Genomic DNA, 27032 nt, shown 5'->3' with positions numbered 1-27032 from the left:
GTAGAAGTGTTCAAAGCGGAGCTGTACAGCTGAAGGAGGCCTTGAAAAAGCACTTTAACAGCAAGCCACATGCCGGCTCCCCACAGCTGCCCTTGTGGCTCTCCCTGACCTGGCTCTGGCTGAAGGGGGGCACTTCGGAGCCACAACCCAGCCATGGTAAGAGCTGCACAGGGAGCTGTGAGTAGCCACGCGGACCCTCCACCTGCAGTGGGTGTGGGGTCAGGGCTGCTCTCGTCGGACGCACCTCAGGTATGTGGAGGGTCTGCACCGGCTCCCTACAGCTGCCTGCCTGCTCTTATCATGGCTAGGCTGCGGCTCCGAGGCCCTGCCCCCCGGTTGGAGCCGGGTTGGGGAGAGATGCATGCGGAGCCTGGGTCCCTCCACCTGTCCTGGGCAAGAGGCCCAGGAGTGGGGACACGGGCAGGGGGCTGCTTTCACCCTCCCGGGCATTCATGGCAGTGGTCTGTTTCTCTGATTCCTGAGAAGTATCCATGGTGGCGGTGTCTCTTTGTAAAAGCAGCAGATCTGTGTCTCAGCACCTGATTGACTGTTGGTCTCCCTGCCACTGATGTTCCTGCCACTGTTCCTTTGCTTCCATGCCTAACTGCTGCCGATCTCTGTCATACCCCTCTCCTGCAACCCTCATGCCATCTGCTTGTAGATGTCCACTTTTCTGTGGCTGGTCCATAGCGGCACAGCCTCTTTTCCCCCAAGGCCCAGATCCTATATCTCTTGTCTACTTCAAGCCGGAGAGCATCTGGAGCATGTAGTTGGCATAGTCAGCTGGACAGTTGCATGCAACAATGGAGAGCTGCTAGATGTGTTTGCCAAGCTGTGCAATCAGGAAATTGCAGTTCAAAAATTCTCAGGATTTTAAATAGTGGGGGACTTCTGGTCTCCATAACCGCTGGGCAGTGGCGCTCACAAATGTGACCACGTTGGTCAGTGTTAGACATGGTGGGACAGCTGCTGGAGGACTGTTAGGGCTGACATAGGTAACGCGGCACCTAGTACATCGGCCATGGCTCTACAACATTCAGGGAGGAGATGTTACTGTGTTGCTGTAATGGGACACTTATATCAGTGGGAGACATATTTAAGTGTAGACACATACACAACTGGGTCAACACAATGCAGTTTATGTCTACCTGACTTAGTAGTATAGACCAGACCTTAGTCTCTTTTTCGTGTATATAAGTGTCTATGAAAGGACACATGCTTTTATTTCTAACCCTATCTAATTGATTTCCAATGCACAATTCAATGTTGTGATGTGCACAAGCAGATGGGGAATGTTAGGAATTAGTAAGGAAGATTCCATCTTTTTTTATCAGTCTTATGAAGAAGCAGATTCCCCCCCCCCCCAATAGTTTCTTCATGAAATGTCATGATTAAGTAAAGGATTCAGAGGCTTATACTGCAAAGCATCTCCTTTTTGTTACCCAATGCAAACGCAAAGGAGCTGGCTTAACTACAAGAAAGAAACGGTCTTAAATTCCCTAACCTATTTTAAATCGTCTCCCCCAAATTATGCCATCTCTTTTCTAGAATATTACTTCTTAATGGGAGTTACATACATGCATCAAAGGAAGAATATCCCTTTAAATCCTGCTATTGATTTGCACTCAAAAGTTCTATCGACGTCAGTGGGAATTCTGTGTGTTTGATCAATGGGAGTATCTGGTTAATGCATCCGATGAAGTGAGCTGTAGCTCACGAAAGCTTATGCTCAAATAAATTGGTTAGTCTCTAAAGTGCCACAAGTACTCCTTTTCTTTTTGCGAATACAGACTAACACGGCTGCTACTCTGAAACCTGGTTAATAAATAATTTACCTAACAAAACTACATTAAGAGAATGTTAAAGGTCTGCATTAAACCCACAAAAGAAAGATTTCCCACATTCCCAACTAAATTTATGGTTCAGATTCAGACTTAGTGTAGGTGGATCCAACTCAGTAACATTAATACTTACATCAATTTCACTAGTTACACAGTTTGGCTCCAAAGTCTTTACTATATATGTAGACACAACCAGGTTCTGGTATGTAGCTTGAAGGAAAGTGCTCCATGCAGTTAAACATAGGTTTAAACCTTAAGTGTTTTGACTATTTCCTTTAGTGAGTTTGTGGGATCCCTACAAGGTATTTGTGTGTGTGTGTATATGGGGAGATGTTCATCTAAAATACCTTCCATTTTATTTCCATTTGATTCCTCCCCTCCCTAAAAGAGATACTTGACTGTAGCTCTCCCTCTGGCAAACAGGCCTTAACATAGCAACCTTCGAAGCTTGTTTAATGTCCCTCCATCCATGGAAGGGTAATTGGGGGTTGTACACCCTTGCTCCCTCCCCTCAGGCTGAACTTGGTCACTTCTCAACACTGCTGTATCCTTCTGTTCCACAGACCAAGGGCCTGAGGCCCATAGGGTGTATCTACACTGCAATAAAACACCTTGCAAGGGGGGAGGGTCCGAGAGCCTGGATTCCAGCGCAAGCCCAGACATCTACATTGCAATTTTATAGCTCTGCAGCTAAAGCCCTGGGAGTCTGCATCAATTGACATGGGCCAGCTGCAGGTGTTTTACTGCCATGTAGGCATGCCCATAGGGTCTGACCAAAATAGAGATTGACACAGGGGTCTGTGCTATCAGATCTTAGTACAGGATCAGGGTCTAAGTTCCTGTCCCTAGTGGTGCTGATGTTTTTGGTAGATGACTTCCACTCCATCCCCAACCTCCAGAAAAGAGTGCAGTGGAGAGTTAATCTGGAAATAGCAAGTCTGTTAAATAAAACACTTATGGGGGTGAACCATTTTGTACTTAAAGTAGATACAAACTGTGTTCTTATTTTATTTTGTAGTGTGTTAGGGAGCATTTGCAAGGCAAGAGCTAAGCATTCTATTGTTAACTCTAGAATGTGAAAGGTTCACCTTTTAAATCCGGGTATGTAGTTTTAACCAGTTTCCTCCAATTAAACTAGGTAGGAGTTGTGTGGCTGAAAACTTTGCTGCTCATTAAAAATTTACCCCTTTAGCGCCTAAAAAATTTATAGATGAGATTTCTTTAAGCTCTTTTAAAGCGAGAGAGAGAAAAATCCCTCTAGCCCATCTAGGAGATTTACCAACTATTCTGCTTTCAGTTAAAACATTTTAATCTTGGACAATAATAGTTTGAATGTCAACTAAATAAATAATTGTCATGTTCAGTGTCTTTAATAAGGCTCAGTGGCCCTAGTATTTTGTGTTCGCATCTGTTTTACTATAGCATTGTACTATTTAGAATGCAGTGACAGGATCGATTAGATCCAAATGTACACACTAACAAATTCAAGATTTCAAAGTTCCAGAATTTTCAGGAGAGTTTACTTTCTGACAAAAATTCACTGGTTTAGGATCATTTTACTGCCCACCCCTTCTTTAATGTGATTCTGGGTGGTGGAGTATAGACACTTGGTTTTCCACATGGATTTGCTCTGTTCTCCTTGGCCTACAAGGGATTAGTTTTAATTAATGTAATTGGCAAATGTATTGTTCAGTAGCTGTGGCAGATATATCTTTGTGTTAGTAGTCAGGTTAAGTAGCCCCTTGATTAGCGTTATTAACACCTAATATTGGTGGCTGATTAAGGATCATTCAGTGAATTATGGAGTCCCAATGCTTTTTCCCTCTAGAGCTAGAAGTGCACATTCCAGGTGCTCAGATAAGAAACTATGTTAGGGAAATTATCACCACTACATCACTGGCTTTGTCTTCATTGCAGAAATGTGGTTTATTTTTACAATGGGATAATGAATGTTAGCAATCTCACTTTAAAATCCTAGTGAAGACAAAGTACCTGGAGTTTTTAACTAGGTGAGGTCAACACTGCCAGTAGCTGAATTTCCATGGTGTAGTTTGGCGAAAACTACAGTGCCTTGTAAGATTTTACAACAGGATAGCTAATGTGTTAATTATTTCACAGTAAAAATAACTTTTTGGGAAATGGAGACAAAGCAAATGTTACATGAATGCAAACCTCTAACGTAGATGTACTGCATTGGCCCAAAGCATGTCTCCTATAGGTAAAAAGAAAAGGAGTACTTATGGCACCTTAGACTAACAAATCTATTTGAGCATAAGCTTTCGTGAGCTACAGCTCACTTAATCGGATACATTCAGTGGAAAATACAAGTGGGGAGATTTATATACATAGAGAAACAATGGGTGTTACCATACACACTGTAACAAGAGAAAAGGAGTACTTGTGGCACCTTAGAGACTAGCCAATTTATTTGAGCATGAGCTTTCGTGAGCTACAGCTCACTTCATCAGATGTATGATAGATTTCCACTCCATACGGCTAAATGCAGTGCCTTGCATAATGACAGGTTTCAGAGGAACAGCCCTGTTAGTCTGTATTCGCAAAAAGAAAAGGAGTAAGGTGAGCTATTACCGGCGGGATGGGGACGGACCTTTTGTAGTGATAATCAAGGTGGGCCATTTCCAGCAGTTGACAAGAACATCTGAAGAACATTGAGGGGTGAAGGGGGGGGAATAAACATCCATTCCCAATCTCTATTCAAGCCTAAGTTAATTGTATCCAGTTTGCAAATTAATTCCAATTCAGCAGTCTCTCTCCTTGGAGTCAGTGTTTTTTGAAGTTTTTTTGTTGAAGAATTGCAACTCTGAGGTCTGTAATCGAGTCACCAAAGAGATTGAAGTGTTCTCCCACTGGTTTTTTAATGTTATAATTCTTGGTGTCTGATTTGTGTCCATTTATTCTTTTACGTAGAGACTGTCCAGTTTGACCAATGTACATGGCAGAGGGGCATTGCTGGCACATGATGGCATATATCACATTGGTAGATGTGCAGGTGAACGAGCCTCTGATAGTGTAGCTGATGTGATTAGGCCCTATTATGGTGTCCCCTGAATAGATATGTGGACACCGTTAGTAACGGGCTTTGTTGCAAGGATAGGTTCCTGGCTTAGTGGTTCTGTTGTGTGGTTGCTGGTGAGTATTTGCTTCAGGTTGGGGGGCTGTCTGTAAGCAGGGACTGGCCTGTCTCCCAAGATCTGTGAGAGTGATGGGTCGTCCTTCAGGATAGGTTGTAGATCCTTGATGATGTGTTGGAGGGGTTTTAGTTGGGGCCTGAAGGTGATGGCTAGGGGCATTCTGTTATTTTCTTTGTTGGGCCTGTCCTGTAGCAGGTGACTTCTGGGTACTCTTCTGGCTCTGTCAATTTGTTTCTTCACTTCAGCAGGCGGGTATTGTAGTTGTAAGAATGCTTGATAGAGATCTTGTAGGTGTTTGTCTCTGTCTGAGGGGTTGGAGTTGTATCATAGAGCTTGGCTATAGACTATGGATCGTGTGGTGTGGTCTGGATGAAAGCTGGAGGCATGTAGGTAGGAATAGCGGTCAGTAGGTTTCCGGTATAGGGTGGTGTTTATGTGACCATTGTTTATTAGCACTGTAGTGTCCAGGAAGTGGATCTCTTGTGTGGACTGGTCCAGGCTGAGGTTGATGGTGGGATGGAAATTGTTGAAATCATGGTGGAATTCCTCAAGGGCTTCTTTTCCATGGGTCCAGATGATGAAGATGTCATCAATGTAGCGCAAGTAGAGTAGGGGCATTAGGGGACAAAAGCTGAGGAAGCGTTGTTCTAAGTCAGCCATAAAAATATTGGCATGCTCTGGGGCCATGTGGGTACCCATAGCAGTGCTGCTGATTTGAAGGTATACATTGTCCCCAAATGTGAAATAGTTATGCGTGAGGACAAAGTCACAAAGTTCAGCCACCAGGTTAACCGTGACATTATCGGGGATAGTGTTCTTGACGGCTTGTAGTCCATCTTTGTGTGGAATGTTGGTGTAGAGGGCTTCTGCATCCATAGTGGCCAGGATGGTGTTTTCAGGAAGACCACCGATGGATTGTAGTTTCCTCAGGAAGTCAGTGGTGTCTTGAAGATAGCTGGGAGCGCTGGTAGCATAGGGCCTGAGGAGGGAGTCTACATAGCCAGACAATCATGCTGTCAGGGTGCCAATGCCTGAGATGATGGGGCGCCCAGGATTTCCAGGTTTATGGATCTTGGGTATCAGATAGAATACCCCAGGTTGGGGTTGCAGGGGTGTGGCTTAAAATGACTGAAGTATACTGCACTGATGTAAACTCCACTTTGCACTATTGCAGTACATCTCATTTAGGGTCTGTGTTGGTGAAACTGCATCAGTGTGGTTACACTAGTGTGAATTTCCACTAGTAGATAGGACCTAAATCTAACCTGTAAATTACTTTAAAATGTGAAGAGAACCAAGGGAGTTCCTTCAGGAGTTCACACGATGTAAGTTAACTGAAAGTATCTTTTTTTTTTTTTTTTTTTTTTTTAAACTGAGCCAAGTTCAGACCTCATGTGAATGGGTACAATTCCTTTGACTTCAATGGAGTTGCATGTGCTCATGCCAGCACTGATTTTTTGGCTCAATATTTTCAATCTAGCAGTATTGCGTTGGAACACAGTTCTTGAGAGTTTATAAGAACTTTTGTAGCCACTTGACAAAGTTTTACATTGTTGTTAGAACACAGAGAATGCTATCTTGCAGTTTTTCCTGTGTGTTTAACTCTGACATAACAGAAATTTTGCATGTGGTGATAAGACCCACAGGAATGGATGAAACAGATAAGTAGGAAAGGTGTTCTTTTCAGATTTTGGTGCAGGGAGATTCAGTAAATATGCAGAGAGAGACACACTGCATCTCTCTGCACTTGCAGAGGTGAATCTGGCTCCAGATTCAGTCTTTCTTACGAGAAAGAGGGGAACTGGAAAGGGCAAGAGGAAAAGCTAAAGGAAAGCAGAAGAAAAGAGGTGCAAGCTGGAGCAGGGGGAAAAAGCACAGGAAGGGAGAGAAGTGGGAGTGTTAAGATGTTGGATAGTAATTGAACATGTTATCTACCCTTCAAAAATGGGTAACCCAAAACCTCATTTTGTGTAAACTTCATTCCTCCTTTAACCCCATTCCCTTTGCTGGAGGTATTCGCAGTGGGTATGGCCACACTGCATTCGCAGGTGTGATTGCAGCTGAGGTAGGCATACCCATGCTAGCTTTAATCTATTTGCTAAAAATGGCAGTGAAGACACAGGAACACTGCCACGGGCTTCAGCACAGAACCCTGGTTACATGCTATCATTGTTAGCCCATGCCGAGGTCTGTGCCATTGCTTCTTCACTGCACTGCACTGCCGTGGTAGCTAAATTAAAGCTAGCATGGATATGCCTACCCGAGCTGCAGTCTCACCTTTGGTTGCAGTGTAGGCATACCCTGTGTGATGTGTCTAACTTACATGTAAACTCCTTGGGGCATGAACACTGTCCTTACCTGACTGTAAAAGGCTACGCCCTTCAGTAATGCTGTCTATAATAAGATACTACTACTACTAATAGAAACTTGGAAGACCTACTGAAAGAGAAAATTAGTAGGCCCCCCCAGAAAAGCTGGTGGGAAAAGAGATAGTTGGTGAACTCTACCAGTAGTGTGGTTCTTAAGAGATTGGGCTGATGGCAAGTGATGCCTCAGGGCTCCTGTCTGCATGAAAACACAATGGATGTAATCCTGGATCCCACTGACTTCAATGGGGCAAGGATTTCAGCCTATATAGCTGGAGAAAGAGCTGGTATGTAGATGGGATTGTCCACCTATGGGGTATTGCATGTATAGACTAATTAGGTGAAGAGTTCTCTTGTATTTTTATCTGAAAGACACACTAAGTGGCATTTTATTAATAAGAATTCTTCCTTTTATGCTGCTTCCTGTTGGGGAACATGCCAAAGGAGCATTCACTCCAATCTTGCTCCATAGTAAATCCGGTAAGAGAAGAGTCTGAATAGGGTCTGGGATATCATTTTTCCTCAGTGTAAAAATGACCATTCTTCTAGGGTTGCTTTCACACTGAGGATTTTAGGGAATTCTCCTACTTTTGCTGTAACACCAGTGCAACTTCACCTGGGCTAGCAACAGCTGGAGTGTTTGTGTAGACCTAGCACAGACATGTTTACCACAGTGCTGTTTAACCCTGTTTAGATCCTCAGAGAAGAGGTTAATAACTCTCTTGGCATAAGTGCTGCTTAGAGCTAAGTGGAGAAGGGAAACCATATACCCAGCATGCCTAGGAATCCTGTAAAACACAAAACAAACAAAAGTTAACCTAGAGACCCAGATAGTGCTCTAAACCAGTGGTTCTCAACTTTTCCAGACTGCTGTACCCCTTTCAGGAGTCTGATTTGTCTTGTGTAACCCCAGGTTTTACCTCATTTAAAAACTACTTGCTTACAAAATCAGACATAAAAATACGAAGGTATCACAGCACACTATTACTGAAAAATTCCTTGCTTTCTCATTTTTACCATATAATTATAAAATAAATCAATTGGAATATAAATATTGTACTTACATTTCAGTGTATAGTATAGAGAGCAATATAAACAATTCCTTGTCTGTATGAAATTTTAGTTTGTACTGACTTTGCTAGTGCTTTTTATGTAGCCTGTTGTAAAACTAGGCAAATATCTAGATGAGTTGATGTACCCCTGGAAGACGTGGTTAAAAGAACAGGAGTACTTGTGGCACCTTAGAGATGAACACATTTATTTGAGCAAAAGCTTTTGTGAGCTGCAGCCCACTTCATCAGTTGCATCCGATGAAGTGAGCTGTAGCTCACGAAAGCTTATGCTTAAATAAATGTGTTAGTCTGTATCCCCAAAAAGAAAAGGAGGACTTGTGCCGCCTTAGAGACTAACACAGCTGCTACTGTGATACCCCAGGTTTAGAACCACTGCTCTAAACAATCTGCTTGTCTAAGATTAGAAAGAGCTGACTTGTGAAGGGGAACTTTAGAGTTTGAGCAGAACTGCCTTAGTCTGAAAATTCAAGAGCATCATACTCCAAAAGATGCATTAGATTTATCAATAGACTTTTCTTACTCTACTCAGAACTGAGCTTTCATCAGAGACACAGAAGAATACAGAATTAGAAGTAGAAGTCAAAAATGTTTGGTTTGTAGATTCCTATTGCTGTTTGCTTCTGAAAGCATTTCTCAATGAACCCATCTAACATGTCATTTAGACCCATCTATACTGCTATTAAACACCTGAAAATGGCCCCATGTCAGCTAAATTGGGCTACAGGGCTGTAAAATTGCAGTGTAGACGTTTGGGCTACAGCCTTAATGTCTACACAGCAGTTTTACAGCCTCAAAGCCTGAGCCCCATGAGCCTGAGTCAGCTGGTACAGGCCAGCCACAGGTGTTTAATTGCTGCGTAGACATACAATTACAGTCTTACACAACATACCTTTTTTCCCCCTGTTGGTTATATTTCCAGAATGATCAGGCACTCCTGTGGGAGTAATTGGTCAAACTATAAACATGTCACCTCCTGTAAGCATAGTCTCCTTGGTCTGCTGTGTCATAACCTATTATTTAAGGCCCCCATCTACATTAGATTTTTCAACTATTAGTACTTTCTTTGAGAAATGAGTTTTAAACAGAAAATTCAGTGTGGATGGAGTCAAAAGAACTACAGTCATTGCCTTGCAAGGATTCTTTGTCTGGGATACTGCATGTTATTCAGCATTGCCAGAGCTCATGCTGGAGTGGATCCAATTTATACTAGGCCAATATTCTATTCCTTAACCTGTTGGATCTGTACCAAAACCAATACAGGAACTCCTACAGTAAGAAAAAGCTCTGCCTTTTAACTGACTAACGAGATTTCCTGATTTTGGTAATGTAATGTAATGAATCAGGAGGAAGAGTTAAGTTTTAAAGATTTTCAAAGTTTGCTGAGTATTTTTATGCTATGTCTTTGGTGCCATATACACCGTACTACAATGAGTAAAGAAGATAAGCAATAGATTACAGAACTGCCCCATCCATATACCTGCTCATCCCACAATCCTCAGCGCGACTTAAGAGATCCCCCAGAGCCCACACTCTGCAGCCTGTCTTCCTGGTTCCGTAGGCTCCTTGTGTTGAGCAGAGCTGGTGAGACCGGGAAGTAGGTTGGCAGTTTCAGAAAATGGCAGTAGCTGATGAGTCTGAGCAGTTCCATCAGCTAAGCTTTGCATAGTTCAGCCAGTTCTCCTAACTAAACGCAATAAAATGACAAAAGTGGCTTATGCCTGAGATGGTATCACAATGTGCATGTGAAGTACGGAGTTTGGGGGACTGAGTTTTTGACATAGAAGTCCACAGGTATGTGAGGCAACTGGCAAATTTTTCAAAAAGGAAGCCTTTTAAAATATTTCCTGGCTATTGCAAAGGAAACGTTTTAATCAAAAAAGGCGCAAAGAAAATGCGACTGACCCATGAAATGTTATTGTGCCACATTTGGAGATTGAATTCAGTCATTAGAATGAGAGAGACAGAGGGATGTTAGTTTTTATGTGATAATCTGAATGCAACCTCTGCTGACACTTTGATAATACACACAGGTTCACATGTGCACACAATGCCTATATAACTTAAAAATTAATTCAGACTACACCCCAAATTTTTGGAGACAGAATCATAATCCAAACTTTGTGGCTCAAGCTCACCTGCAATATAAATATCATAAAGCAGAAAAAATAGGGCATACGTTCACTTTTCCAAAAATACAGTCCTACCTTGAATTTCTGAACTGGCGAGACTATTTCTTAAATGATGAACAGTGAGTCACTGAGTTTTACAAGCCTGGGTTCATTCACTAATGTCCGGTGTTGCAAGAGCATGAGAATACACATCAAATATAAACAGGCTAAACAGCTTCACAGTAGCATCTGCATTCTGTAGTAGGAAGCTGTGGAAGGAACTACTTGAGTTTAGTCTTCCCAGTATGGATAAGATAATGGGATCTTGAGCATAAGTACCTTCCCCACCCCCAACCTGTGTTCCTAGTAGGAGAATCAAAAGACTGCTACACTGCAACACTCACAAATGATTAGAAAATCTTAATTTGTAAGAGAGAATGTTACCAAGCCATTAAGCCATAGGAAGGTTCCTTTCTTGTACATTTGATTTCTTCATGGGCATGCCTCTGAATTTCTCAGGACTAAGGGCCAATACAAACTACACTGATAATTGGACCACTTATTGCCATGGGGATAATAGCATATGTCTTTTTGAGGAAAGGATCCACCTGAATAGTGGACGATCACTTTTTCTGATTGTTGATAAGGTTTAAGTAAAATTCTTACTTCTCAGCACCAGGGCAACGCTCAATGTGCTGCAGAAAAGGGAAACTTAAAATAATCCTGGATCCGCATATTCAACAATAGTAATTTTTTGAGGAGTCACCTATGAGTTTACCTTCTTATTCTAGCAGCTTTTTTCCTTCACTTCTAACCTCTTATCTCTCTACTGATGGCAACTGCTCCTGGGCACCATTTGTTCAGTGTCTGGAAAGGAGGACTCCTGGCCCCTTTTTGTGCTCCTTTCATTTGCACCAGTGGAGATTTCCCAAAAAGAGCTAGTGGAGACACACCCTACAGCCTTCATCAAGATCGCAATTACCAATATTCTTCCATGGACTTTTCCTGCAAGTGTAGTTGTAGGAGCTAGAGCAGGTCAAGAATGTTTGTCAGAATGACTTTCCAATTGTTTCTGCAAAATCCACAGGAAAACTTCAATTTTGCCAAAAAGATTTGATTTTGATGTTGGGAAAATTTAAATTAAGTATTTCATTTTGGGGTGGTTTGACCTGAATCGGAATAGTTCATTTTGTTGAACTGACCTGAAACATGTAGTTTCAAGTCAGTTCAACATTAAACTATATTTCCCTGTGATGTCACATTCCCTCATGGGAGTTATAATTCTGGCCTCCCGTCTTTCCTACAGACTGGGCTCCCTGGAGAACTGCGTCTTCCTAGATGCAATGCCAACACCCCTCTGATCAACCTGCACAGTGCATCATGGGAGTCTCATGGCTACAGATGCATCATGGGAGGTATAGTAGGGCCAGGGGGCTCTGCCCACAGGTGAGAATGTGGGCATCAGACTCTCAAACTATAACTCTCAAGAGGTAATGCACCACGTTACAGTAATGCAGTTTAATGTTGAGTCAACTCCCAATTTTGGACAAAAACGAATGTTGAAATATTGGAATTTCCCACAGGATGGAAATTCTGAATTTCACTTAGCTCAAGGAGCAGCAATGTTGTTAGCTCTCCTATATTTCAAATTTTGAGAGTAGGAGTCCTGAAAATGTTCCCAAACTCAAGTCTCCTACTCCTACATGATGTGGCAGTGCATGACTGCTGTGAATCCAGGCTGACCGTAAGCATATAACTTGATATCGGCAAATATAATGAATTTAACAGAGTAATAACATATTAGTAGCAGATTTGTCACAGGCCTTTCTCAACAGGACAGACATCAAGTTCTCTGCAGGTCTGATCACAATACCAACGGGTTCTGACACTCTACATGCTTTATCCACAACAAAACCACACCATATCACCTTGCATTAACCCATTCATTAACCTCCAATAATAGGTGGAGTTTGACTTGCATATTTATGGTTATAGTAGGAAACTAAAGAGAATACTTTTTTTTAACAGATAGGAAATTAATTCATTTCTCTGAGCCCTTTTCATGTATTTGGGTGATATTGTTGTCATCATCGATTGTTAACTGGGTAACCTGCTTTACGTAGTCTCTCATTTGCCCAGATTAATTCCTGGGGTACCATGGACTTCAGCAGAGTTAATCCAGGAATAAATATGAATTCCCTTTACTACGTAGCTGCAGAGGCAGGCTTTACCTAAGACTGCAAATGCTCCTTATATACGACCATCAGCTATCCACCTTCTCTATGGTATTACACAGTGATGATAAAAGCTGGCATGCTAGTTGCATGCTGACAGTACATTGCCCAACTTTTTGCAGTTGGTTATAAGTATTATCAGTGAAAAACATTTGTTTTATTATTAACTATTAGGATACATATGTTTGTTAATTTCTTAATGTAGAGCCTAGATACTACAGTAATACAAATTTTAAATTGGTAAGAGATATGTGGGGCCAAATTCATAGCCACATGTGTTTTTTGTGTGGGGAATTGTAACAAGCATATGACATCTTGGTGCAGTAACTACCTGCCTCCAAATACTGTACAAATAGAAAATGGGAAATACAGGATTGTGACTGCTACAATTTAAAGCAGATAAATAGATTTATTTTTCATTTCTCAAATGAAAAATATCCATCATCTCTTTAAGGAAACCTCCAAGCCATTTGGTCCTAAAAACCAGAAACTTTCATTGCTAATGTCATAGCTATCAATTTGTTACAGTAAGTCTCTTCTTCCACCCTTTCTGAAAGTCAGACATTAAAACTGTTTGTTCTGTCAATCCAGTTTTACACAACACCGGATAGCAAGATATGTATTATGTTTCCTAGCTCCCTGCCCCAAGGTTTGGTGTCTGCAGCTGAGAAGCATAAAACATTGCATACCCGCCCAAGTCAATTATGGTGCAACCCAAACTAGACAGAGCAGAAAAGTAAGCTGCTCCAGGGACATCTGTTACATGCACTGTATGGTAACAAATCTAAACCTCTGAATTACGACACAGTATTTTGTCCATCTCTTCACTCTGACTATATAATTCTTCTTTTATTGCAAGAAGTGTTAATTTGTGAGCCATATGTCTGTGGCAGGATTTAAATCAGCAACCAACACAAAACAGTAGAACCTCAGAGTCATGAACACCAGAGTAGCAGCCGTGTTAGTCTGTATCCACAAAAAGAAAAGGAGGACTTGTGGTACCTTAGAGACTAACAAATAAACTTCTTTTTATGAACACCAGAGTTACTAACTGACTGGTCAACCACATACCTCATTTGGAACCAGAAGTACACAATCAGGCAACAGAAGAGACACCCCGCCCCCCCACAAAAAAAGAGTAAATATAATACAATGCTGTATGAAATGTAAACTACTAAAAAAAAAAGGGGGGGGAAGTTTTAAAAAAAATTTTTGACAAGGTAAGGAAACTTTCTGTGCTTGTTTCATTTTAGTTAAGTTGGTTAAAAACAGCATTTTTCTTCTGCATAGTAAAGTTTCAAAGCAAAGTCAATGGTCAGTTGTAAACTTTTGACAGAACAATCATAACGTTTTGTTCAGAGTTATGGAACATTTCAGAGTTACGAACAAACTCCATCCCCGAGGTATTCGTACCTCTGAGGTTTCTACTGTATACACATGAACTAAAGAAAATTTAAACAGAGTATCAGGAAAAATGACTTTCCATTGAGAGCTGCTAAACTAGAATAATCATCCAAAGGAAGTGGAGGAAATGCCATCACTTGAGTCCTTTAAAACTAGACTGGACAAAGGCTGAAAATACACTATAAGGAATAATCTGCATTGCCAGGCAGTGGCCAGGATGATTTTATAGGTCTTTTCCATCTCTTATTTCAATAATTTTACGCTATCTTACTAAAACACTAATGGTGCTTCTGGCAGGTGGGTACCTCAGGCAATGCTGGATTCAGAACATAGAGAATATGAAATCAAAATAAAACAAAATTTACCTTCATTTCAGTTGAATGGAGCACTCTCAGCTGTCAGTGAGCAGCCAAGCACTTTAATCTTCCAGATAATGTATCCATGCAAGGGAAAGCTGCTCTTATGCCCCAGACTGTACATTGCACAAAAGAACACCAAAGCAACAACACCTGCAGCACTTTAGGGAGGGTGTCCATGTGTTGTTGAACACAGAGAACTGACAGACACTTTCAAATGTGTTATTCGACTCTGAAAAGTGATTTTGTACAAATGGCATTGTTGGACTCTGTCTTAATGACTTCCAGATCAAATCTACTCAAATGACAAAGTTTGTTTTTTTTTTTCCTAACGCTAGTCCTGCCAACTCAACCTGGAATCTTGAAATCAAACTGGGATTTTTCTTGTTTACATGTCATCAGCAATAGAGGTTCTGCAGTCGCAATTTACCTAACAATTCGACTGACAGTGGATGAGGCAGAAGAGAATCTAGTTCCGTTTCCCATAGCTGTATTAGCTGTGCAGGACTCGTAGTAGTCAGCATTTTAGTCAGTAAAATAAGCCAATATGACTCCAAATACAGACAAGGAATCATGTCTATCGAGTTACAAGGTGCTCTTTTTATATAGTTACTTTCCACAAAAAGAAAAGGAGGACTTGTGGCACCTTAGAGACTAACCAATTTATTTGAGCATAAGCTTTCGTGAGCTACAGCTCACTTCATCAGATTCAAGTATGCAAGCATCCGATGAAGTGAGCTGTAGCTCACAAAAGCTTATGCTCAAATAAATTGGTTAGTCTCTAAGGTGCCACAAGTACTCCTTTTTCTTTTTGCGAATACAGACTAACACGGCTGTTACTCTGAAACCTGTCATTACTTTCCACAATAGAAGTACACTTTAAAGAAGGAGCAGCAGATAAACAGCTGAGGAAGATGGAAGTGCATTATCTAAATTTATAATTGAGAACAGCTGCAGTGACTAAGGATGGGAAGTTTAGTACATTGACTTTTAAAAATGGAGACCTAAGTTCAACTTCAGAATTGGGTCACAAGTGAAAAGGAGTTCATCTCTGCTCTCTTCTTGAAATTACCACACACTTTTGGTGAAGGTGTCCATCTGTGTTCAAGGGAAGCCCAAAACTTCCATCCAGGCCAAAATTTGGCCCTAATGTTGTAGGATGCTGCAGGCCAGGTCTGAAAAGTTCACTAGTTGAGCTGTGTGAGGAATTTTACCCTGTGTTTGGCATTATATCTGGTACAAAAGTATTCATCTATAACTTTTGTAATCATTTAATTCAGGATTCTTTTAGAATATCTAATCCACCAGGGCTAGTCAGAGAGCCTTCCTGATTAAGTGAATGTTGGTAACGTACGTTGGTTGAAATATTTCTGAATTATTATTATTTGTATTGTGATGGTGCCTAAGCACCTCAGTCATGGGCCCAGCACCGTTGTGCAACGTGCTGTGTAAACACAGAACAGAAAGGTAATCTCTGCTCCAAAAAGCTTACAATCAAAGTAACCTTGGTAATAATATTTTGTAGCTCTTTGTAACCTGAATGAGAGGATCTCAGAGCACTTAATAAACATTGCAAATATTAATTAAGCCTTGTAACAATCATTTTGCAGATGCAGAAACCGTGGAAGAGAGAGAGTAAGTGGCTTACCGGCATTCACAAAGCAAGTTTACAGAAGAGCTGACACTGGAACTTAACCCTCCTGACCACTCGTTCTATGCTTAGCACTAAAGTGGTAATATTTTATTTATATTTTACTGTGAAATCTAGATTGAAAGTACAGTGCAGTGTAATATGGAATATCTTACATGAAATGAACATAGGGAAATTTCCTTTTATCACGTTTTAAGGTAAGTACAGAGTGAAATGGCATTTTGGAAACTTGAATGCCTAAAATTAGACACTTAAATCCATATTTAGGTACTTAACCAAATGTGGCCTGATTCTCTGTTGAAGCTGAGCCCCCACCATTTTTTGGAGTCAATGGGAGCTGCTGGTGTTCAGCCTCTGTGAAAATTAGGTCACTACTAGTTAATGGTTTACAAGCCTATCCTTAGGCACCCAAGTTAGGTGTTATTTTCAATCAGATATATGGGTATGGGATTCGGGACTTTTGTAAATTATTTGATAGGCTAATAGACATTTAGATATAAAAATGAGGATTCAAAATGCTATGGCAACTTCCTGGTAGAGGCATCTCAAGTGAAATATATCTGAAACCTGTAGTCAAGGCCCCAGTGACCTTTTGTTCACATACTAAAGCTGCTACCCAAATGTCTCTGTTTAAGAGAACCCAACATTAAATACCTGTTTTCCAATTGACACGGCTGAATGATAGTGTTCATCTTGTGTGAGACCTAAAGTATCCTAGCCTAGAGGAAGGCAGAAGCAGTGTTTCTCTTTTAAGTGTTGTCAAACTAGAAAGAATGATTGTTCCTAAGTTTTGCATGTGCCAGCATAATAGAACGTTGTCATGCAAATTCCTATTACTTAGCAGTTCCCTAGCACAGAAAAATAGAGTGTTACCATATTTTATTAGTGTTTGTAATTAAAAGCATCCCTTTCACTGTGCTTTTTAAGAACAGTTGTCAGGACAATGTTGAAAACATAAGTGAGTGCCAAAATATATTTTTCTGGTTTAAAAAGAAGCTGGGAGGGGGAGGGGAGTGAGGGCAGGAGAAACCCTAAGAAGTTGAATCTTTTGGTTTGAATTTCTATAAAAATACTTAATTGTTTATGTGCTTCCCCCAATTACTACTGGGAAAAATAAAATAATTATTAACAAATGTATTTTTTATAGTCCTGCTAAGTGCAAAAATATATTACACAGTCTTTCAAAGCCTCTAGAATTTTTTAGAACTTTGTGACACTGTATTACATTCTAATTTATTGAATAAACGCACTGGGGTGGAACATTAATTTACACCTATAGTTCAAAGACAGATAATGAGGCTAATGTTGAGAGAAGTCAGCTGTCAGTGTCAGCACTGTGAGAAAGGGGGGGACATGGTTTGCGGGGAGAGAAATGTGCATATAGCAGTCATGTTCTTTATGTGTCACACATAGCATGGACAACTGCATGGTCCTCCTGTGAAGGAGAGATTGTTGTGTGGCCACCCAACCAACAGCAGCCACTGGAAGATGTGTTTGGGAGTGAGTGCTGGCGATCATATAGGGATATATCTAGCAACCACTTGCCGAGGCGACAGGAGGCTGTTTTATGGTCACAACAAGGCAGGGGTGAAAGTAAGTTAGAGGACTTACCAGTATGCCGGAGTCCTGAGCAGGGGGCGTGGCCTCAGCTGGAAGAGGCAGGACCTTAAATCCCCAGACCCTTTACATCTTGATTTAAAGGGCCAGGGGTCCAGCTGCAGAGGCGGTAGAGGCGGCTGGGAGCCCAGGGCCCTTTAAATCACCCCTGAGCTACCAGCTGCAGAGACAGCTGGGAGCCCCGGGGCTTGGCGGTGATTTAAAGGGCCCAGGGCTCCAGCTGCCACTACCGCAGCGGAGCCCCGGGCCCTTTAAATCACTGAGGAGCCCTGGGGGCTCCCGGCTGCCTCCGCTACCCTGGGGGGCTCTGGGCTCTGGCAGAGCTTTAAAGGGCCTGGGGCTCCGCTGTGGTAGCAGCTGCCAGAGCCCCGAGCCCTTTAAATCCCTGCCTGAGCCCTGCTGCCTGAGCCCTGGGGTAGCGGTGGCCGGACTCCATCGGGGATTTAAAGGGCCCCGGGGCAGTAGCGGCAGCTGGAGCTCCGGGGCCCTTTAAATCCCCACCGCAGCCCCGCCGCCGCTACCCCAGGGCTTTAAATTGCCCTCTGGGAAAGCTGGTCCCGGTAAGGGGCGTACTGGCTCTTACTTTCAGCTCTGCAACAAGGTTCATTTGGGCTAGCAAGCCAGACAAAAGGAAGGAATCATTTACAAGTGAGGTTCCCATTTCTGTCTTCCCTATGCTCGCTCACTTTGGCTTGGCTGTCCATATGCAGGATTGTGGAAAGGAAGTGAGCTTATGCTCAGATGAATTTGTTAGTCTCTAAGGTGCCACAAGTACTCCTTTTCTTTTTGTGGAACGGAAAATGTTATTGATCTGTTTTATTTCCTTTAGCTGTTAGACTTCTTATTTTTGTTTCTGTGCTGCGTTAGGTATGCTGCTTTGGTTTTGAACACTTATTCTATGGTTTGTTTCACATCATCAAAGGCCTTGGACTTGAATGGGGCCCCTTAATGTTGTGCAGACTGGCTACTTTGTGGTATGTAGCCACAGCATTGTTGCACTGGCTACCCTCATCCTGAGTAACAGACAGTCCTGTAACAGGAGGTATTAATTAGAGGTGGAGCTCGTGGTGCCATCTATGGTTAAGGTTGTCCGACATTTCTCATTATAGGATTCTCTCTTCAGTTGCTTATAACTTTGCCAAACACATACCATTTAGGCTGCAAGTTTCCATGCCAGTAGTATGCCTCCGGCTGAATTTTTTGGCAACGTTTCAGCAGATATGGCTTTGCTATTTTTGAGAACAAAGTTAGGAAAAAAAATACATGGTTTTGCTTGCATTTAAGAATTTTTTACAGCTGTTTCACTGAGAAGCTCTAGCAACTCCATGCTTTGGAGCTGAAATTTGAAACTGGCAGAGGGATTGCCCTGGTGTCAGGGATATGCCTTTTGCCATTTTTGTGAAAAACTACCCGTAAATTTGGCCAAGTTATGAGCCTTTGAAAAGTCTCAATTCACACATGTTCAGTAGAGACTTGTTGGAATTTAGCAGCTAAATTGTCCAAATATTCCATCTGTACTGAGCATACTCCATCCCAGGGATGCCGAGTTTGAGCAGGACTTTCCCTGCAATTGCTCCTTCTGGATGCTGAGGGCCACTGTGGCCCTAGGCACAGGAACTGAGAGTAGGAAGGATGTCTGCCTCTCCTGTATTCTCAGTGCTCCTCATACCAGCTCCCAGACAGCATGGAGGAGGAAGCTGGTTGACTCAAATGCAGCGGAAATGAGCTGGATGTGGGCTGGTGGAAGTAGACTGAGTAGCTTGGGACCAGGAGCCTGTGGGGGAGTCTGAGTGGAACTGCGAGCTGGCGGCGGGAGAGACTGGAACTTGTAAGGCAAGGAGACTGGGCATGAGAGCATAGGGATGGAAACAGGAGAGAGTGAGAGGAGTAGGAGCCATTGTGTCTGGGATGACTGAGACCAGCTGAGAAATATGGGAGGGAAGGACAGGGAGACTAGGACTGGCTGGGTGAGGAGACTGGAAATGGAATGAAGAGCCAAGGAGGGCAGAGACTGGGACAATGAGTAAGTATGGGGCAGGGGAATGGACTGGCACAGGCTGGAGGGATGGGGCAGAAGCTTCTGTGCCCATGAGAGCACTCTCCCTTCCAGAGCCTGGAATGGTGAGCAAGACTTCTGAGTTTCACCATTCCTTCGCTGTCAAAAAATATCTGTAAACCCACTGTCAAAGTGTATATCCCAGTGGCTGCCTTGCAACTTTAATTCAGTCTCCTTAAGTATATGCATTATGATACAGTTTTAAATTGCACAATCACATACTGTTTTTTCCATAGGGCCCCTGCCACATTCAGTGCAGAAAATGGTCTGTATGTTGAGGATGAATCAAGGTTATGTAGTGAAGGAGGCTGTCTGTAGGACCCCTTGCTCAAATTTTTGCAGAAGTTGTAAAGTGTGTGGTGAACAAAGCAAAGGATTGCAGGAAGAGAAAGAATGGTCTCAGGGTTAAGGAAGATTAATATTGCCCTGGAGAACTGAATTCTATACCTGCCTCTGCAACAGAGTTCCTGTCCCAAACCAAACTTTTCACGAGTTGTGTGTTCCTACTTTTCTAGGTGTCCAACTTGAGACCCTAGCATTTGCAGAAGTTCTCAGCACTCACAGCTGCACTTGAAGTCATTGGGAGCTGTGTCTTGAACATACAAAGTGCTCTTTAATGCTAAGTACTCTGAAAAATCAGGTCCTAAGCCTCAAATTTTGCACTCAACATTAAAGGACACTTTTTAACCTAATTTCTGTGTGCCTCTATTCCGCAACTGTAAAATGGGGATATACTCCCCCCGCCCAGTTTCACAGGGATGATGTGAAGATTAATTAATCAGTGTTTGTGAAGCTCTCAGATACTATAATGATGAGCACCATAAAAAAACCCATGAGGAAATGAATAATTACATCTCAGAGCAGAGTTTGAATAGTGCGCAGTAAATAAGATATGGGGCTACACATTGAGCAATGAAGATAAAATATTGAAGAGCTGCTAACTAAGTGAGCACTGTCCATCCTGTATTGAATGAGGCAGGGGTCCTGTGGAAAAAACATTTGTGAACATGTTAAGTTAAAGACTGTATCATTATGCATATGCACAAGGAGACCGAATTAAGGTTGCATGGGCAACCTTAGGCAATCCTAATTTTTGAATGCTTGACTTTGCAACCTTAATGTTTTCAATGTATTTTTTCAGGTAATATACTATATAGAATTAGTTAGATCTCTCTCTAGTGTTAACATAAAAAGAAAAGGAGTACTTGTGGCACCTTAGAGACTAACCAATTTATTTGAGCATAAGCTTTCATGAGCTACAGCTCACTTCATCGGATGCATCGGATGCAGTCAAGCATTCAAAAATTAGGATTGCCTAAGGTTGCCCATGCAACCTTAATTCGGTCTCCTTGTGCATATGCATAATGATACAGTCTTTAATAACATGTTCACAAATGTTTTTTCCACAGGACCCCGCCTCATTCAATACAGGATGGACAGTGCTCACTTAGTTAGCAGCTCTTCAATATTTTATCTTCATTGCTCAATGCATCCGATGAAGTGAGCTGTAGCTCACGAAAGCTTATGCTCAAATTGGTTAGTCTCTAAGGTGCCACAAATACTCCTTTTCTTTTTGCGAATACGGACTAACACGGCTGTTACTCTGAAACCTAGTGTTAACATAGGCAATCAAATGCTAAAAAAATAATAATTTTACATTAAAGGAAAGACATGTCAAATCCCTTTCCTTAAAACACTGAGAAACTTCCAGTTTTGTCTGCAAAATAATTTTTCTACTTGGAGAAGAAAAAGGGCTTAGAGATAGGAATTTCAGTGTGATAGAAACATCATCGGATAAATAGCCTGCTGTAAATGACATTTTAGGTAGCTCAATCAATATCCTGCTAAGAGAAGCACACTATCTTGTAAAATAGTAATAAATGCAATGAATTGCTTCACTGGGGACTTACTGTAATCTATTTTTATATACATGTTTTTTTTAAAAGGATGAGAAAATATACCTTCCACCACTCTGAAATAAACACCATTCACGTTGTTGTTATGAGTTGATGGAAATATTTGTCTAATAAGTTTTCTCCATATGTCTTTTTATGACTTGCCAAAGAATAGTGTATTTATATTAACAGCAGTAATAATTAGCACATACATATTATTATCACCCGTAGATCTCAACGAGCTTTACAAAGGTGAGTAAAGATTATTATCGCCATTTTGTAGATTGGGAAACTGACATACAGAGAGATGAAGCGATTTGCCCAGAGCACAGCAAGTCGATGACAAAACTGGGATTAGAACCTAGATCTCGTGCCTCCCACTCTGGTGCCCTATCCAATTATTGGATTTGAATTACATTTACTTACATGCTGTATTAATTGTATGTAACAAACAAGGCATCGCAGATAGGCCTTACACAACTAATGATTACTGTAACAGAGGGTTTTGGTTTGTATTTTTTTGGAAGAGAGACTTTTTAAGATCAAAAGCTATGTGGAAAAATGGTTTAAAAACTAGACAAAGCTGGACGTTAGGATTTAAATATGACTCTAGGTCACAAGTAGCATACATTTGTTGGGTCTCAGCCTAGTCTCCTTTTAAAAAAAACAGCAATTTTTTACACAGTTCATAATTTTTAATCAGGAGAAGTCTAAAGATTATGTATCAGGGAATGCTGGTCAGGAATGAGGTGCACTGGCAATCCTTCCTGAGCAAATGAGAACAGCTTCTACCCACACAGGCTGCTGTGAGTACTGTTAGTCTCATAAACACTAAAAGATTAACCCCCAAGTATTATAAAAATATACAGAACAGGGGTATACCCATTTCTTTATAATAAAACTGTTCATACTAAATAAATAATGGAATGTGCCTTGATTCCATTGAGGAACATGTGTAACTTTTACTTTCAAAACTCTCTTAATTAATATTAAGTTTATCACTAAAATCAATTTGTTTTTATGCAGTAGTGAAAATAGGTGTAAGGCTCATGGAATTAACAGTTGTTGAACCTTGCTCTTTCAACTTAGAAAAATAAACTTTTACTTAGAAACAGTTTTTCATTAGGCTGCATGGGGGACAAAATAATGCATGCAAAGTATTTAGCGATACGGTTCCTGAAAAGCATGTTTGAGATTTATTCTGTTAGGCTTAAAAGAAGCTTTCTTTAAAGCTCAAATGTTCTAAGTGTGCTAAAATCCGTGTGGTTAGAGTGCCTTGAAATTTGGTGTGCTTCATGGGGGTCTGGGGTGTGGTCAGTGATCCAAAATGTGGAGCCATTTGACCAAGGCATTCCTGAGCTATAGCGCCAGGGGGAAAAACCGCTTTTCTTGAACTTGACACATTCTGGCAAAAAAATTTCCCCACATATGGATAGAGCTCAAATGAGGGCTCAGATCATCGCACCAGGTCTCAAATGCTCTGTAGCAGGTCAGTCCGATAGCCAGCTGGTCTAATGGTCAGGCAGTGGCTTAACAGTTCTTTACAGTCTGGTTGCGCTGGAAGGGGCCTGTCTGGGTTGTACAGGCAGGCCTCAGACTCACCTGTGTGTCCCCTCTTCCCTCGTTGGGGTTCTTTCACAACAGAGGGGAGAGGGATTACAGGATGGGGACACAGGCCCACCCATTCCACCAGGTCCTGACCCAGAGCCCTAAAGGAGTGTTACACTTTCCAAACCGCTCATTGGTACACCCCTATTTACACTCCCCCCCCCCCCCCCGCCTTCCCAGGTCACTGGAGACTGGGCTGCCCCCATTTGGGGCGTAGTCACAGTTTTAGTTGACAAAGTACCATTCTTTGGGGCATCTCCTGTCTTCTCCGCTTCAAAGTGGGTTGTGGGGGGCTATGCATCACTGCTCCCAGAATGGCTTTACCAAGGCGTCAGTCACTCTGCCCACAGTTCCAGGCATCCGCCTCCCTTCCTGGTGCAGCCTGTAACTCCTTTTCCCCTCTTACTGGGCTACCAATGCCCTTTTTAAACTGTCCTGCCATCTAGGACATGCGCTGCAGCTGTTGCAGGGTGGGATCTCTCTGGCCAAGTACTGCTCCGTGTCTTGCTCTGGTTTAGTGTGGTGGAGTCTACAAACCCTATCACACACCCACCCCCTCAGCTCCAGAGTTGCTGGGAAGAGTTGTGATGACAGGTCCCTCCCCTGGTCTCATGAAAAGAAGTCTGCATTTTTATGATCTCTGCTGGTTTTATGTAATACTTCAAAGCAGTATAAGTGCAGAGACAAGTACCACCACATGATTCAGGAGTTGTGGTCTTTCATGGACTGTAGCCATCCTAGGGATGCATGGTCAGTCACCAGCCAGAATATCTGACCCATAGGTAGTAGCTGTAGATGCTCTACACTAACTTTACCCATGGGTGTATGGATGATGGCCTTTTCCCAGGATTAAGGAGTGGGAGGTTCTGCCAGTATTCCTTGGTCAGATCGAAAGTGGGGGCAGAGAGGCTGTAATGATAGCCCTTGTGTCTGGCTGTTCACACTCAGCAGAAAGCCAGTCCTCCTCACCCCTCCACCCTGCCTGTAGCCTTTCCCCCTTCACAGATATTATGCAATACAAAATATGCAGCTCTAATGATGGAGATGTTTGCCTTGCTGAGATCCAGTCTGATCTATAAACACCACCAGCAACCCTTTAATCTATCAAAAACACATTCAACTGTCCTCATACACCTGCTGAGCAAGTAGTTTAATCTTTCTCTGGTGCTGTTGAGGTGGCAGGTATATAGTTTCACGAGCAAGCAATAGGCTGGGTCCCCCAGAATTACTCTTGGCATTTCAACATTGCTAATGGGGTAATGTACCTGTCAGAGAAGAATGTCCCTGCATGCAGTTTTTGGAAAAGTCCTCTGTTCTTAAAGACGTAAGCGCCATACACCTTCCCTGACCAACCCACATTAATATCAGTGAAGTTTCACGGTGATCCAGTAGGGCTTGCATAAGGATGGAAGGTTACCCCTTTTGGTTTATGTACTCACGGGCAAGGTGGGATGGTGCTAGAACAGGGACATTCAGCCTGTCTATCACCCCCACTGCAGTTTGGGAACCCCACTGCTGTAAATCCATTTACTATTTCCTGCACATTGCTGAGAGTCTCAGTCCTGTGGAACAGGATATGCTTAATGGCCTTATACACTTGGATGCAGTGTTCCCCACTGGATTTTCAAACTCCAGACTGATTAGCCACTGACTGATAGCAATCTGGTGATGCACGCTTCCAGAGCATGATTGCCATTTGCTTCTTTACTGCCAATGCAGCCCTCATTCTGGTGTCCCCATGCTGGAGTGCTGAGTGAGCTCAACACACAGATCCAGGAATGTGGCCTTTTGCATCCGAAAGTTCTGTAGCCACTGTTCGTCATCCCTCACCTTCATTACAGTGCAATTTCACCAATCGATACTCGTTTCTCGGACATAGAAGTGGCATTCCACCGTGTGGAGCTGCTCCATGAATGCCCGCAGCAATCTGGCATTTTTGTTTTTGTCCATCAGCATCCAGTTATCATGCTTGAACATCTCTTCTTCCTCCTCACATGCCCAGTTGTAATAGTATTCATTCAAGTTGTGCAAATACAGGCGAACTGTGCAATGGGCATTAGAATATGGCTCTGAGGTCAATGCTTCCCCCAGAGAAATTGCACAGACTGAAAAGTGGTATATGTGGGACATCCCTGGGCGAATTGCTGGTATCCCATAAAGCATTATGAAAATGTCCCACAAGACATTGAACCTGCTGGCAGCACAGGGCACACTTGAATACCTACCCATGGTAGACCGCACTTTCCATCAACATAACTACTTGTGAGTATAAATCTGCATGCGTCTGAGCAATACACAAAAGTTGTTGGCTGTATGCCGGTGCAACTGGTGTTGATCAAACTTTGTAGTGCAGAGATGGTCACAGCCTAGGTCTATTATTATTATTATTATTATTTTATTTCTATCTAGCTAGAGTAGTATATCAACTGCACACAGGTGAGAACTAGAATCTCTTCTCTTGCTTTCTAGTATTGACTTGAGCTCTGGGCAGAGGTGAAAGTAAGCTGGTACGGGCCAGCACGGCATACCGGCAAGAGCTGGTGTGCTGTACCAGACCAGCTTCCCCAGGCCGGCGATTTAAAGGGCTTGGGGCTCCCGGCAGTGGCCGGAGCACTGGGCCCTTTAAATCGCAGCCCAAGCCCCACTGTGGGAGCCCTGGGGTAGTGGCGGTGGGGTTCCGGTGGTGATTTAAAGGGTCCAAGGCTCCATTGCGGAAGCCATGAGCTCTGGGGCTCCCAGCCACCTCTGCTGCTGGTAGCTCCCACGGTGATTTAAAGGGCCTGGGGCTCCCAGCCGCCGCTACCGCAGCTGGAGCCCTGGGCCCTTTAAATCGAGCCTGGGCCCTTTAACCTTGATTGAGATTGAAAACCTCTTCCGATTGAGGCCATGCACCTTCCGGTCAAGACCCTGCCCCCCGGCTCAGGACTCTGGCGTACCGGTAAGTCCTTTAAGTTACTTTCACCCCTGGCTCTGGGTTTATTTGTTTTTATGGCTTCACACATGGGAAGCAAATCCAATGCTGGATTTGCAAATGCAGTTGCATGTCTTGCAAGTGGAGTCATTGTTGGGGGGAGGGTTTGAGGCACTGGCCTTATAACATGCTCTCTTCTTCTGCAGAGACCTCACATGCCACTCCTCAAAAGCAGACACAGACTCATGGGACAGACCTCTCCATCTGGGTTTGTCCAGTGCAACGAGTTCCTAGGTTTTAATGTCTGTTTTGCTTGTTTTGAGGTTGACCTTCGAGGTGTCTTTATATCAGAGATCTATGATGCTCCTCAAAGTCATTGCCAGATCTCCTCACATCACAATCACATCTCTTCCTAGTTACTCCAGTTTTGCTGAATTCAAGATTCTGGAAGGGCACAAACTATCACCAGGCAGTCTTAACTCTGCATTAACAAACTGTTTTTTGCCATTTAATTCAATGCCATTTGAATATTCCAAGTGGTAGTGCACACGTCTACCCATGTTCTGTGTTTTGAGGTAAAAACTCATGCCTCTTGTGAATGATGAAAATGGAAGGAGAATTTCGTGTGGCACAGTGCATAAATTTCAAGCAAGTTAAGCCCCATCGATGTAAATTAAGCATGGGCTTAAGTGCTTTGCTGCATCAGGCCATAGTGAATAGACCGGTCTATGGTATTGCTTTTAAGAAGCTTCCCAGTTCT

The 27032-nt window shown here is 42.5% G+C and overlaps 1 long non-coding RNA gene across 2 annotated transcripts in view; it reads left to right on the top strand.

The window, feature by feature from the left end:
- Positions 1 to 27032, top strand: part of LOC142071072 (uncharacterized) — a 146353-nt gene that overhangs the window by 27118 nt on the left and 92203 nt on the right. For both annotated transcript variants that reach the window (XR_012667021.1, XR_012667020.1), the window contains exon 3: positions 16145 to 16267. This is a non-coding gene — a long non-coding RNA (uncharacterized LOC142071072). The remainder of the gene's footprint in view (positions 1 to 16144; positions 16268 to 27032) is intronic.

This window comes from Caretta caretta, chromosome 2 (assembly GCF_965140235.1).
Source record: "Caretta caretta isolate rCarCar2 chromosome 2, rCarCar1.hap1, whole genome shotgun sequence".
NCBI classification, from domain to species: domain Eukaryota; kingdom Metazoa; phylum Chordata; order Testudines; family Cheloniidae; genus Caretta; species Caretta caretta.
The sequence above is the reverse complement of the archived record's forward strand: the minus strand, read 5'-3'. Positions and strand labels throughout refer to the sequence as shown.